Genomic DNA, 12,741 nt, shown 5'->3' on the forward strand with positions numbered 1-12,741 from the left:
ACTGAAATGAACCACTTCATATTTACCTGGGTTGAACTCCATCTGCCACTTATCAGCCCAGTTCTGCATTCTTTTGATGTCCCGCTGTAACTTTTGTCAACTCTCCAGGCTATCCATTACAACCCCAACTTCTGTGTCATCAGAAAACTTACTAACCCACCCTTCTACTTCCTCATCCAGGTCATTTATAAGAATTACAAAGAGGAAGGAACAGATCCCTGCAGAACACCACTGGTCACCATCCTCCATGCAGAAAACAAACCATCTACAACCACCCTTTGCCTTCTGTGAGCAAGTCAGTTCTGGATCCACAAAGCAAGGTCTCCTTGGATCCCATGCCTTATTACTTTCTGAATGAGCCTCACATGGGGAAACTGATCAAATGCCTTGCTGAGTAGTGCCACAACAACCTCTCAATCAACACCAGCAAAACTCAACAGCTGATTATCATAAAGGGGTTCCGGCGGAGAAGGTTGTGAACTTTAAACTTCTTGGTGTTATCACATCAGAGGATCTGTCATTGGACCAGCACAAAGAAGACCCCACAGCACCACTACTTTCTTAGAAGTTTGTGTAGATTTGACATGTCACCTTAAATTTAGACAATAGAAACTACTCTCACTGGTTGCATCATAGCTTGGTGTGGAAACAATCCCAAGACTGGAAAGGAAAATAGTAGATACAGTGCAGCCCAGCCCAGGCAAAGCTGACCTGGACATTGAGCACATATATATTGAGCACTGCCATCATCCCTCACCTTCCAGGCCATGTTCGCTTCTTGTTACTACCATCGGAATGGCGGTACAGGAGCCTTAGGTCCCATACCGTCAGATTCAGGAACAGTTATTATCATCCAACAGGCTGCTGAACTAGTGTGGAAAACTCACGCACAACTCTGTACTGATTCCAAAACCTACAGACTTATTTCAAGGATTCTATGACTCATGTTCTCAGTACTTTTTTTATTTGAGCAAGTCTTTGTTCATGCATAGTTTTTAATTTATTCCATGTATTTCTTTATTTTCCTGTTCATGCCTGCAAGAAAATGAATCTCAAAGTTATATATGATAACCTATCGTAAATGTGCTTTGATAATAAATTTACTTTGTCTTTGACTTTAGTCAACCTGTCCCATGACTCCCATTAACCTCCTGTAGGACGCAGGTAGCTGCATTAACCTTCTGTAGCTACATATCCCTTATTTCTTGACCGTGTCACTAGTAATATTTACTAATTGCCACTTGCACTGAGATACAGTGAAAGGATTTTTTGCATGTCAAACTGACAGAACATTCCACACATATGTATCTTGAAAAAGTACAAAAGGAAAACAGTAACAGAATGCATTGTTCAATGAAAACAGAGCAGACAAAAGCAGCAAAGAGACAGCAGGCAACGGATCCTAAACATCCTGGACCTGGTGTTAAGCCTAGGGGTAAGTTTGGAAGTCAGATGTACAGCTATAGAGTAACCTATCAAAATCAGCACACACAGAGCATCACTAACTTTCCACAAATTGTTCAAGTGCAAATTTAATTGTTATTCAACAATACATGATGCAGTGTTCCTTCAGTGCCAAGGTACAAAACACAATGCATACAGTCACACACGATAGTATGTACAGTCACAAAAATAATATTTGCACAAGTCTCTGAGTGGCATAGCCTGAAGATTGATGGTACATGGGATGTTGACCTGGAGCCATATTTCTGCAAGAAGCAGTATGCACCAATTCCTCATCTTGCGCTGGGTCAGCCGCAGATGAGCGTAATACAGCTTGTCTTCTGGGCTGTGAGCACTGAAGAGCTGCACCAATGGGAAAGATGAACCACGAGGCCCAGCCCCAATCTATCATGGATTCCAGCATTCTGACTGAGCCTCTGATCTCTCCCACACTGCGGCGTCTCATCCCTTGTGTGGCTATAACAGACCACGCAGCTTTCCTGCCATCAATCTTGCCAATGAACCAGGCATGCAGTATTTTGTATCACCAATGTTCAACAGGGTCTTATGACTACAAGGAAAATGTTCAAGACAAACATTTGCACCATTTGTTGGACCCAGAGTATTTGCTGCGAACAAGTGTGCCGCCATCTTTCCCGAAGCTTGGGAACACCACCATCACAAGGTGATGGACGAAAGGGTAAGATCCAAAGAGTACAGGAAGGAAATAAAGCTTTTTATTCAGTATGGCCTTCAATCTAGGAATATGATTTTAAAATAGAACTACCAACCAGAAAAAATGTTCTTAAACAGCAGTGCAGATTATATCCGTTACACAGCTTCATGCACAAAATTAGGAACCTGTCAATCACACTTCACAACATGAAAGTGCCAGTTTGCATTTGATATTCATGATGTGCATCAGTGAGCAAGTATGCCAGAATTACTGATGGGAAGTTACAAGAGGGTCCTAATTAAGTGTCACATAGTAGAAAGAAGGTACATCTTCAATATTCTTATTACATTCAATCAGTTGTCTGTGAGACATTCAAATAGCTTTAGAATATTTACTTGTTAGAAGCAGTCACAGTACAACACCTGTTTTTCAAGATGATGATTGAGCAAAAAGGCTTCAAGTAAAATCTATCAAAAAACAGCTTTGCTATGTACTCTGGCCTACATATATCAGTACATTGTACAAAGCAGTAACTTACAGGCAACAGCCTATTCAATATGCACAACTATTGAATGAGATCATGGCTGAACTGGAGGTAATCACCACTCTCTATCCCTACCTCCTTCTGGTAACCATTCAACACCATTTTCATTAAGAATCTATCTACCTCTACCTTAAAAAAAACTGTTCAAAGAGTCCACTTCCAAAATATTGTGAGGAAGAGATAAAAACAGAAAATGCTGGAAACCCTCAGCAGGAAAGGCAACAATCTGTGGAAAGAGGAGAAACAGTCAACGATTTAGGTCAGAGGCCCTTTTCTAGATCTGGAAAATGAGAAAGCAAGCTCAGTCAAAGCTGTGGAGACAGCCAGAGGACTGCTGGATAGAGTATATGGAGTATCTCTCATTGGCTTGCCAAAGTGAATCAACTGTTAATGGAGCTACATGGCTGATAGATTGACAAGGGCAACTTAGGAAGATAGAAAACTAAAAGGGGACCATGTTAAGATGTGAAATTTAGATGAGAGCTGTAGCTGAGATGTGAAGCCAAATGAAGAATGGTGAAATACTCAGCAGATCATGCAACGTCTATGGAACAGAAAAAAAATCTGAGTTAATACTACAGCAGTATGAATCATTTGTAATAAAAACAGAAATAGAAAGTCACACCTTGAATATAAGAACTTGAAGTTGAGTTCTAGATTGTAATACTTGGAAGATGAGGTGCCATTCCTCAAGCTTACATTTGTCTTCATTGGCTATTTGCAGGAAACCACGCATTGATACGTCAGAGTGGGAATGCGATGGATAATTAAAGCAACAGATAACTGGAAGCTCCGAGTTACCCACGTGAACAGATCAGCAAATGGTCACTTAATCTGCAGTTGGCATCTCCATTCTAAAGGAGACCACTCTGGGAACTCCAGATGCAATATACCAGATTAGAAGAAGTGCAAATGAATTGCTATTTGACCAAACAGGACTTCTTTAGGTTTTTATGTGGCAGGAAATGACCAGGTAAATGGATAGGTATTGTCTGTCCTGCAGATGCTGCAGACAACTGAAGTGATGGAGGAGATGGAAAAGTGGAAAAAGGAGTCATAAAGGGAATAGTCCCTTCAAAATGCTGAAAGGGGAAGAAAACTCTGAATTGTATTGAAGGAAGTAGAGATTACAAATAATGATGGTTGGCAGGTGAAAAGTCAGAATTTCTCCAGGTTATTCTGACCTGGGGGATAAAAAGGCAGACAGCTGCCTGGTAGTAGAGATACAAATGAGGTCTATCAATTTTTATAGAGGAAAGCCATGGCAAGACAGGAAGAAAGAAATTTCAGAAACATGAGATCATAGCACATGCAAAGGAGAAATTGGGAGAATGTGATCAGGAGACTTGATGAGAGGAAGTATAATCTAGGGAGCTGTGGGAGTGTGTAGGCTTGTAATAGATGTTGGTCATTAAGAACAAGAGTTTCTCAGTGATTAACATAGTGATAATGGATGTTGGATACTTTGAGAAAGAGTATTTCAAAGATTCATGGCCCTATGAGAGAAATTCGATTTCCCTCATCACTGTATTAAATGGCTAATTCCTTATTTTTGAACAGTAAACTCTAGTCCTAGATTCTCCCACAAGTGAAAACATTCTTACATATTGGCCTTGTCAGGACTACTCAAGATGTTATTACTACAAATCAAGTTCCCACTCTCGCTTTGAAGCTCAATTGGACATAAGACAAGCATGCAGGACCTCTTCTCATGAGTCGTCCATCAATTTAATTGCTAATCTATTAAACTTTTCCTTTGCTTGACATCTTTCCTAAAATAAATACTGCATATGTTACTCCAGATATGGTCTCACAAAGCGTTACATAACAGAAACATAACATCCCTACTTTTGAATAACTTGCAATATCTGCCTTTTGTACAAGGACCACCAGATCCTTTTATATCTCAGAGGATATCCATAATATCCAACACTTTTTTCATATTATATTCTGTTTGCCAGATCTTATCCCACCCACGTTACATATCTTTATTTGTCCACAGTCTCCATATGTCCTCTTCACAACTTTCCTACTGCTGTTTAAGCAACCATACCTTCAGGTACCTTCATTCTAGTAATTTACATAATGTGTAAACAAATTGAGATGCCAGCACTACTACATCCTGCTAGCAAAGATCCATTCATGGTACTGTGGCAACCCACTTCCTAGCGCACTCGAACCAACTCACAAATAGCCAGCGCGCCGGCACAAAGGCCAGTCCCAAAAGAGCGTCAGGTCTGCTTCACCAACAAAGGGAAAACCCTGCGGGGGATTGTGAGTACGTGCCCCCTACAGCATCCGCGCCCGGGGGGGGGGGGGGGGGCGGGATCAGGGAGGCTTTAAAGCAAGGCTGTGAAGTTCGAATAAAATCTTCTTTAACTGCAGTTTACTGACTCCGTGTCGTTATTTTCACGCTGTGTGTAGCACACCGCTACAATTGGTGACCCCGACGGTCCAAACAATTTTTGGACCAGAGTTGACCGACGCCGCATCTGTTCATGCGGTTTTGTTGAAACTGCCGGGTTTCTGGACACAGCGACCTCACCTCTGGTTCCAGCAAGCAGAAGCCCAATTCCACGTTTGGCAGATAACCTCAGAGGACACACGTTACTGCAACGTGGTGAGCTCCCTCGACCAGGACACAGCGGCCCAGGTTGAGGAGTTCGTACAGTCTCCCCCAGCAGACGGCAAGTACACGGAATTGAAAGCCCTGCTCATAAGGACTTTCGGACTCTCACGACGCGAGCGGGCTGCCCGTTTACTGCACCTGGATGGTTTGGGAGACAGACCTCCATTGACTTTAATGAATGAGATGTTGTCTCTGGCTGGCGGACACATACCCTGCCTCATGTTTGAGCAGGCATTCCTGGAGCAGCTGCCCAAGGACATACGCCTGCTGCTGTCCGACGCGGATTTCAGCGTCCCCCGGAAGGTGGCTGCCCAGGCAGACTTGCTGTGGAACGCAAAGAAGGTGAGTGGGGCGTCCGTCGCACAGATCACCAGGCCACGCTCCCAGCAGCAAACCAGACCAGGCCTGGCCACAGAGCCCGCTAACCCCAGAGGCAGGGGTGGGGAGCCCAACGAACAATGGTGCTTCCACCACCAGCGGTGGGGCGCAGAAGCCTGCCGCTGTCGCCCGCCCTGCAAGATCCCGGGAAACGCCAGGGCCAGCCGCCGCTGATGGCTACGGTGGCTGGCCATCGGGATAGCCTCCTGTATGTGTGGGACAAGAGGTCGGGACGCCGTTTTTTGGTTGACACCAGTGCTGAGGTCAGCGTCTTACCTCCGACGAGTTACGACACCCGCAACAGGGACCGGGTCCCCCCCGAGAGCCGTGAACGGCAGCATGGTAAGGACCTATGGCACCTGTACGGTGCAGCTACAGTTCGGCTCCAGCCGGTTCACGTGGGACTTCACACTGGCCGCTGTAGCCCAACCGCTTCTGGGTGCGGATTTTTTGTGGGCTCACAGCCTACTGGTCAACCTGCCCAGGAAGAGACTGGTACACGCCGAGACCTTTCTGACGTTCTTCCTGGGAGAAGCCCAGTTGCCAGCCCCTCACCTCGGCTCCATCACGCTGTCCGACAACGACTTCACCAGAGTCCTGGCGGATTTCCCATCGGTTCTGGCACCGCAGTTCATGGCAGCCATGCCCCGACATGGCGTACAGCACCACATCCCGACCCAGGGACCACCCCTCCATGCCCGTGCTCGAAGGCTTCCCCCGGACAAGCTCCGACTGGCGAAGGAGGAGTTCAAGAGGATGGGGGAATTGGGGATCACCCGGCGGTCCGACAGCCCATGGGCCTCCCCCCTGCACATGGTGCCCAAAGTAACAGGGGGCTGGAGACCATGCGGCGACTACCGCAGACTGAACGAGGTTACCACACTGGACCGCCACCCTGTGCCGCACATTCAGGACTTTGCAGCAAACCTGCACAGTGCACGGATCTTCTCCAAGGTAGACCTCGTCTGGGGATACCATCAAATCCCGATGCATCCTGACGACGTCCCCAACACGGCTCTCATCACCCCGTTCGGCCTTTTCGAGCTCCTCCGCATGCCGTTCGACATGAAGAATGCCGCACAGACGTTCCAGCGATTAATGGACACGGTGGGACACGACCTGGACTTCGCTTTCATCTACTTGGACGACATCCTCATAGCCAGCAGCAGTCGTCAGGAGCATCTGTCCCACCTCCGTCAACTCTATGCCCGACTGAGTGAGTACGGTCTAACAATCAACCCGGCCAAATGCCAGTTCGGGCTCGACACCATCGATTTCCTGGGCCACAGGATTACTAAAGACGGGGCAACCCCTCTGCCCGCTAAGGTAGACGCAGTCCGCCATTTCCCCGACCCACCACGATCAAAGGCCTTCAGGAATTTATAGGTATGGTCAATCTCTACCACCGCTTCCTCCCTTCAGCTGCCCGAATCATGCGCCCCCTGTTCACCCTGATGTCGGGTCCGGGCAAGGACATTACCTGGGACGAGGAGTCCGCCGCCGCTTTCACTCAAACGAAGGAAGCTTTGGCGAACGCCGCAATGCTAGTACATCCCAGAATGGACGTCCCTACCGCCCTCACAGTGGACGCATCTAACACGGCAGTCGGTGGGGTACTGGAGCAACTCATCGCAGGTCGCTGGTAATCCCTGGCGTTTTTCAGCAAACACCTGCGGCCACCCGAGCTCAAATACAGTGCTTTCGACCGGGAACTGTTGGCGTTATACCTGGCAATCCGGCATTTCAGGTACTTCTTAGAAGGTAGGCCCTTCACTGCATTCACGGACCACAAACCGCTTACCTTTACGTTCACGAAGGTGTCCGATTCCTGGTCGTCCCGCCAGCAGCGCCATCTGTCCTACATCTCTGAATACACGACGGATGTCCGGCACGTCTCAGGTAAGGACAATGTCGTGGTGGATGCGCTCTCTCGCCCTAACATTCATGCCCTTTCCCAAGTGGTAGACTTTGAAGCACTGGCAGAGGCACAGCAGGCAGATGAGGAGATCCCGAGTTACAGAACCGCAGTCTCCGGTTTGCAGCTCCAGGACCTCCCTGCAGGCCCAGGTGAGAGGACCCTACTCTGTGACGTCACCACCGGCCAACCCTGTCCTGTTGTCCCGGCAAACTGGCGGCGCTGTGCTTTCGACTCCATTCATAACTTAGCGCACCCCTCCATCAGGACAACCGTCCAGATGGTCTCCAGCAGGTTTGTTTGGCACGGACTCCACAAACAGGTCAGTGAATGGGCCAAAACATGCGTGCACTGCCAGACGGCCAAGGTGCAGCGGCACATCAAAGCTCTGCCGCAGCAGTTCCACCCCACCCACCGGCGTTTCGACCACATTCATGTGGATATCGTGGAGCGCAGCACCTCCTGACTATCGTGGACTGGTTCACAAGATGGCCAGAGGCGATCCCGCTCACCGACACGACCTCCGAATCTTGCACCCGGGCACTGATCACCACCTGGGTGTCCCGCTTTGGTGTACCGGCCCACATTACCTCTGACAGAGGCACCCAGTTCACCTCCAGCCTGTGGTCAGCTATGGCCAGCCTTTTGGGGACACAGCTGCACCACACAACTGCCTACCACCCACAGTCGAACGGCCTGGTGGAGCGTTTCCACCGTCACCTGAAGTCGGCTCTCATGGCCCGCCTGCGAGGAGCTAACTGGGTGGACGAGCTTCCCTGGGTCCTACTCGGCATCCGCACGGTGCCCAAAGATGATCAGCACGCCTTGTCGGCCAAGTTGGTATACGGCGGACCCCTGGTCGTCCCCAGGGAGTTCATACCAGCCCCAAGGGGGCAAGAGGAAGAACCCGCAGCAGTCCTGGGCAGACTACGCAAGAGGCTCGGTGTCCTGGCCCCCATACCCACTTCGCAGCATGGGCAGAACCCGACCTGCGTACCCAAAGACCTGCTAAACTGTAAGTTTGTGTTTGTACGAAGGGGCGGGCATCGACCACCGCTGCAACGGCCCTACGAGGGGCCGTTTACAGTGATCAGAAACAACGGGTCCACGTTTGTGCTGGACGTTGGGGGAAGAGAGGAGGTTTTCATGGTGGACTGACTCAAACTGGCCCATGTGGACTTGGTGCAACCGGCCGAGTTTCCGGCACCACGGTGCAGAGGCCGACCTCCCAAACAGGGTCCGGCCCAGACTGTGGACATTGGGGGGTGTATCACCGGTTCTGGGGGGGGGGGGGGTTATGTAGCGACCCACTTCCTAGCACACTTGAACCAGCTCACAAACAGCCAGCGCACCAGCACAAAGGCCAGTCCCAAAAGGGCACCAGGTCTGCTTCACCAACAAAGGGAAAAGCCTGCGGGGAATTGTGAGTACGTGCCCCCTACAGCATCTGTGCCCAGGGAGGGCGGGATCAGGGAGGCTTTAAAGCAAGGCTGTGAAGTTCGAATAAAATCTTCTTTAACTGCAGTTTACCGACTCAGTGTCACTATTTTAGCACTGCGTGTAGCACACCGCTACAGTACTTTGTTTCCTGGTAGCCAGCCAGTCGTCTCTCCACAACAATATGTTACCTTCTAAACTATGAACTTTTACTTTTCACAATAATCTTTAATATGGCACTTTATCAAGCATTTTGTGGAAATCTAGGAATTCATCCATTCATTTCCATTACCTTATGAGTGATGTTACTTTCTCAATGAACTCTGAAAAATTGGTCCAATATGATTTCTATTTCACAAAGCTACTGCAACTTTCCCTGATTATTGAGATTTTTCCCAAGTACCCTACTAGGACATGTTTGACAAATGTTTCCAAAATTTTCTCATGACAGGTATTAAGTTTACTGGCCTATTTCCTGTCTCCCTCTCTTGTAAAGCAAAGGAATTACATTGACTCTTTTCTAATCTATACAAACTTTCTCAAATTTTGGAAAACTAAAAGCAAAGCATCAACTGTGTCACCAGACACCTCTTTTAAGTTCCTTGGATCTAATCCATCAGGATCTAAAGAATTGTCAACAAGAGATTTTGCAGTTTCTGAAAATCTATAGCAACATACACAAAATGGAGGGAAGTAAACAGTCGATGTCTTGGCCCAAAATATCGACTGTTTATTCCTCTCCACAGGTGCTGCCTGACCTGCTGAGTTCCTCCAGCAGTTTGTGTGTGTTGCTCTTGAGAATTGTCAGCTACCATCTCCAATGATTTGCTCAGTATCCAATCTCTGATGATTGCAATTTTCACTGAATTCTTTCTTAACTTCAATTCACAACTTGCTGCTACTTCTCAGGTATTAATTGTCTCCCCTATATGCTTCAGCTAACCGAAAAAGAAGTGCTGAGGCTTTTGTGAAACAATCTTTCGGCATAGAAGGAAGCTACTTGTACGTGCAATTTCTCTTTGAAAGAAACTTCTAATTTTGACTATTCCTTGGTTTTCCCATAATCATGAAAATTAGTTCTCTTCCAACACATGTTCAGTTGCCAGCGGAAGTTTCTGTCAAATCTGCTGTTACCACACTTTCAGGAAGTCTGTTACCAGTCTGTGTGAAATAATTTCTCTAGCCAAGAACTTTATATCAATGGATGGTGGTGAAGTCCCCTTGACAGCATAAATACTTTTATTTATTTCTTCTTCATTTAGTGATACAGCACAAAACAGGCCCTTCTGGCCCAATGAGCCACACCACCCAGTAACCAACCTAATTAATACTAGCTTAATCACAAGATAATTTACAATGACCAATTAACCTACTAGCTGGTACGTATATGGACCGTGGGTGGAAATCAGAGCACCCAGAGAAACTTTTGTGTATTTAATATTTCAGTAATATTTGAGTACTATTGCAAATATTTGATTAATATTCTTTATTTGTTTAAATAATTAATTAAGTGGTGTGTGTAAAAGTACATAAATGGCATACATTATCACACCACTGCATCATATGTGCATGCCTTGCTTAGAGTAAAGAACAAACTAAGACCTGTTGTCCCATGTTTTTATTGCAATTAGTTTTTTTGATGTTTTAAAGGTACAAAACTTATCAGTGGTAATGAGGTACTTTATAAAATAAACCAGAGATGCTACCCACCTTTTGGAGCACAGCAAAACGTTTGAGTTAAAAGAAAAGCTCAGTGAAAAACAGTTGAATAAAAAAGTAGTGCGGCACATGCTTCTTTTGAAGGGAAGACATGGTTGAATTTAAAATAAGACAGCAAATGGAAGAATTCACAGGTTCATAAACAATGAGCACCAGGTGACAATGATCATCAATTTAAGAAAGGGCAGAAATGGCTGGCTACATCAGAAGGATAAACAAGTTTGATTGTACAAAAGATAACTGGAATATGTACACTGAACAGATTGAGCAGTATTTTGAAGCAAATGAAATAGTCAGTGAGAAGTGAGTACTGGTTTTGCAGAGCCCACTGGGTTTAAAGGCACGCAATTTATTTAGAAGCTTGACTGCTCCAACCAAATCAGCTGACGTGAGCTCTGCTGATATCATGAAAGTTATGCAGGTACATTTAGAACTGAGAGGACTGTTGATGGCAGAAAGGAAGTCAGTGTAAGTGGCTGAATTGAAGAAATTGTCTGAGCTTTGTCAGTTCAATAATAAACTTAATGATGCACTGAGAGATTGCTTAGATTGTGCAATCTTACAGAAAAGCATTCAAAAACAGTTCCTGACTATATTGCAATTTATATTTAAAAGAGCAGTTGAAATAGCTGTATCAATGGAAATAGCAGGCCGAGACAGAATTGAGTTGTAGACAGGAATAAAAGTGAGCATGAACAAAATTGCAATGTCTAAACAAAAAAGGGCCTGGCCAAACACATTGTGTTACCATTGCCAGGTGTTCACATGCATCAGACTAATGCAGATTTAAAGGTGAAACTTGCAGAATATATTACAAATTAGGAGACATACAAAGAGCATGTCAGGCAACAAAAACAAATGGACTGCAAGGGGAGCGTAAAACCTAAAAAGCCAAGTCACGCTTTGAAAAAGAGCACTATATATATATATATATATATCCATGAGGGATCCTGGAACCAGTTCCTCGCGGATAAGGAGGGCCGACTGCAGTTGAATGTTTCTGTATGATATGGCAAAATTAAAAACATTTAAATAGACTCAGGCACATAAGTCTATTTAAAGGTCGCATCTTTGTAATTTTCAATCTCTGGGTTCTTTTAGGAGTTCACGAGTTAGTGGAAAGTTAAATTCTTTATGATCTTTTACTTAAAGCTTAAACAAAGAACAGATACTACGCAGACAAAGTAATGGTGATACAAAGTAGATGAGAGATGATAAATTAAAGATATTTAATGTAATCAATAGATTCAATATGATGCTTTTGAAAAATCTATCATATTTACACTCAAGATAACAGGAATTCCTTAGATAGCGATAAGCCAAGTGGCAGCAGCATTTCAAGAGGACGGTTCACCAACAACCATGTAGGGAAAAGCAATAAATTCTGGCTTCATCAGCAATGTCTATATCTCAAAAGTAAATATAAATAAACAAAAGTAATTCAAAGTTAACATGCATTATAAGATAAATTACTTACTTTGGGCTCTTGCAGTCATTCATTCTTCTCCATTCAAATGGAAAAATAACTATCTATGCAATGTCTAAACTAGTGCAAGGTTTTCAGCTGGATTCTCCATGTGAGTACCAGAATGGTAACTTTACTTCACTGGTGAGTCTAATTGTGGGCCCGAAGTGGCTGGCAGAGAGCAGCTAGCAAGTGTTCATATATGTCCAAGTAGGAATCCCTATCATTTTGGCACTTATGCATGGGATTTTTGGCAATACTCTGCAAAATTCAAGCCCGTGCTATACACACCTGCTTAAATAGACCACAATATTTAATAGTTATTTAAAAAAAATGAGGCAGAGGGAGACTTTATTTGTTTTTCACCTCCTAACCAAACACTGATTTTTAGATGTATTTAATCCATTCAGTCAATGGCTTCAACTACTCCAGTTCCTTGTGGTTTTCATTTAAATTTATTTAAATTCAATGATGAAGAATCAAGGGAACATGCCTTCAATTTGTTGACGTATGCACATTCACAAAATTGTTCCCT

At 45.3% G+C, this 12,741-nt stretch overlaps 1 protein-coding gene across 13 annotated transcripts in view; it reads right to left on the reverse strand.

The window, feature by feature from the left end:
• Positions 1 to 12,741, reverse strand: part of rims2a (regulating synaptic membrane exocytosis 2a) — a 1,025,605-nt gene that overhangs the window by 429,336 nt on the left and 583,528 nt on the right. The window lies entirely within an intron of this gene.

This window comes from Hypanus sabinus, chromosome 1, assembly GCF_030144855.1.
Source record: "Hypanus sabinus isolate sHypSab1 chromosome 1, sHypSab1.hap1, whole genome shotgun sequence".
NCBI classification, from domain to species: Eukaryota; Metazoa; Chordata; class Chondrichthyes; order Myliobatiformes; family Dasyatidae; genus Hypanus; species Hypanus sabinus.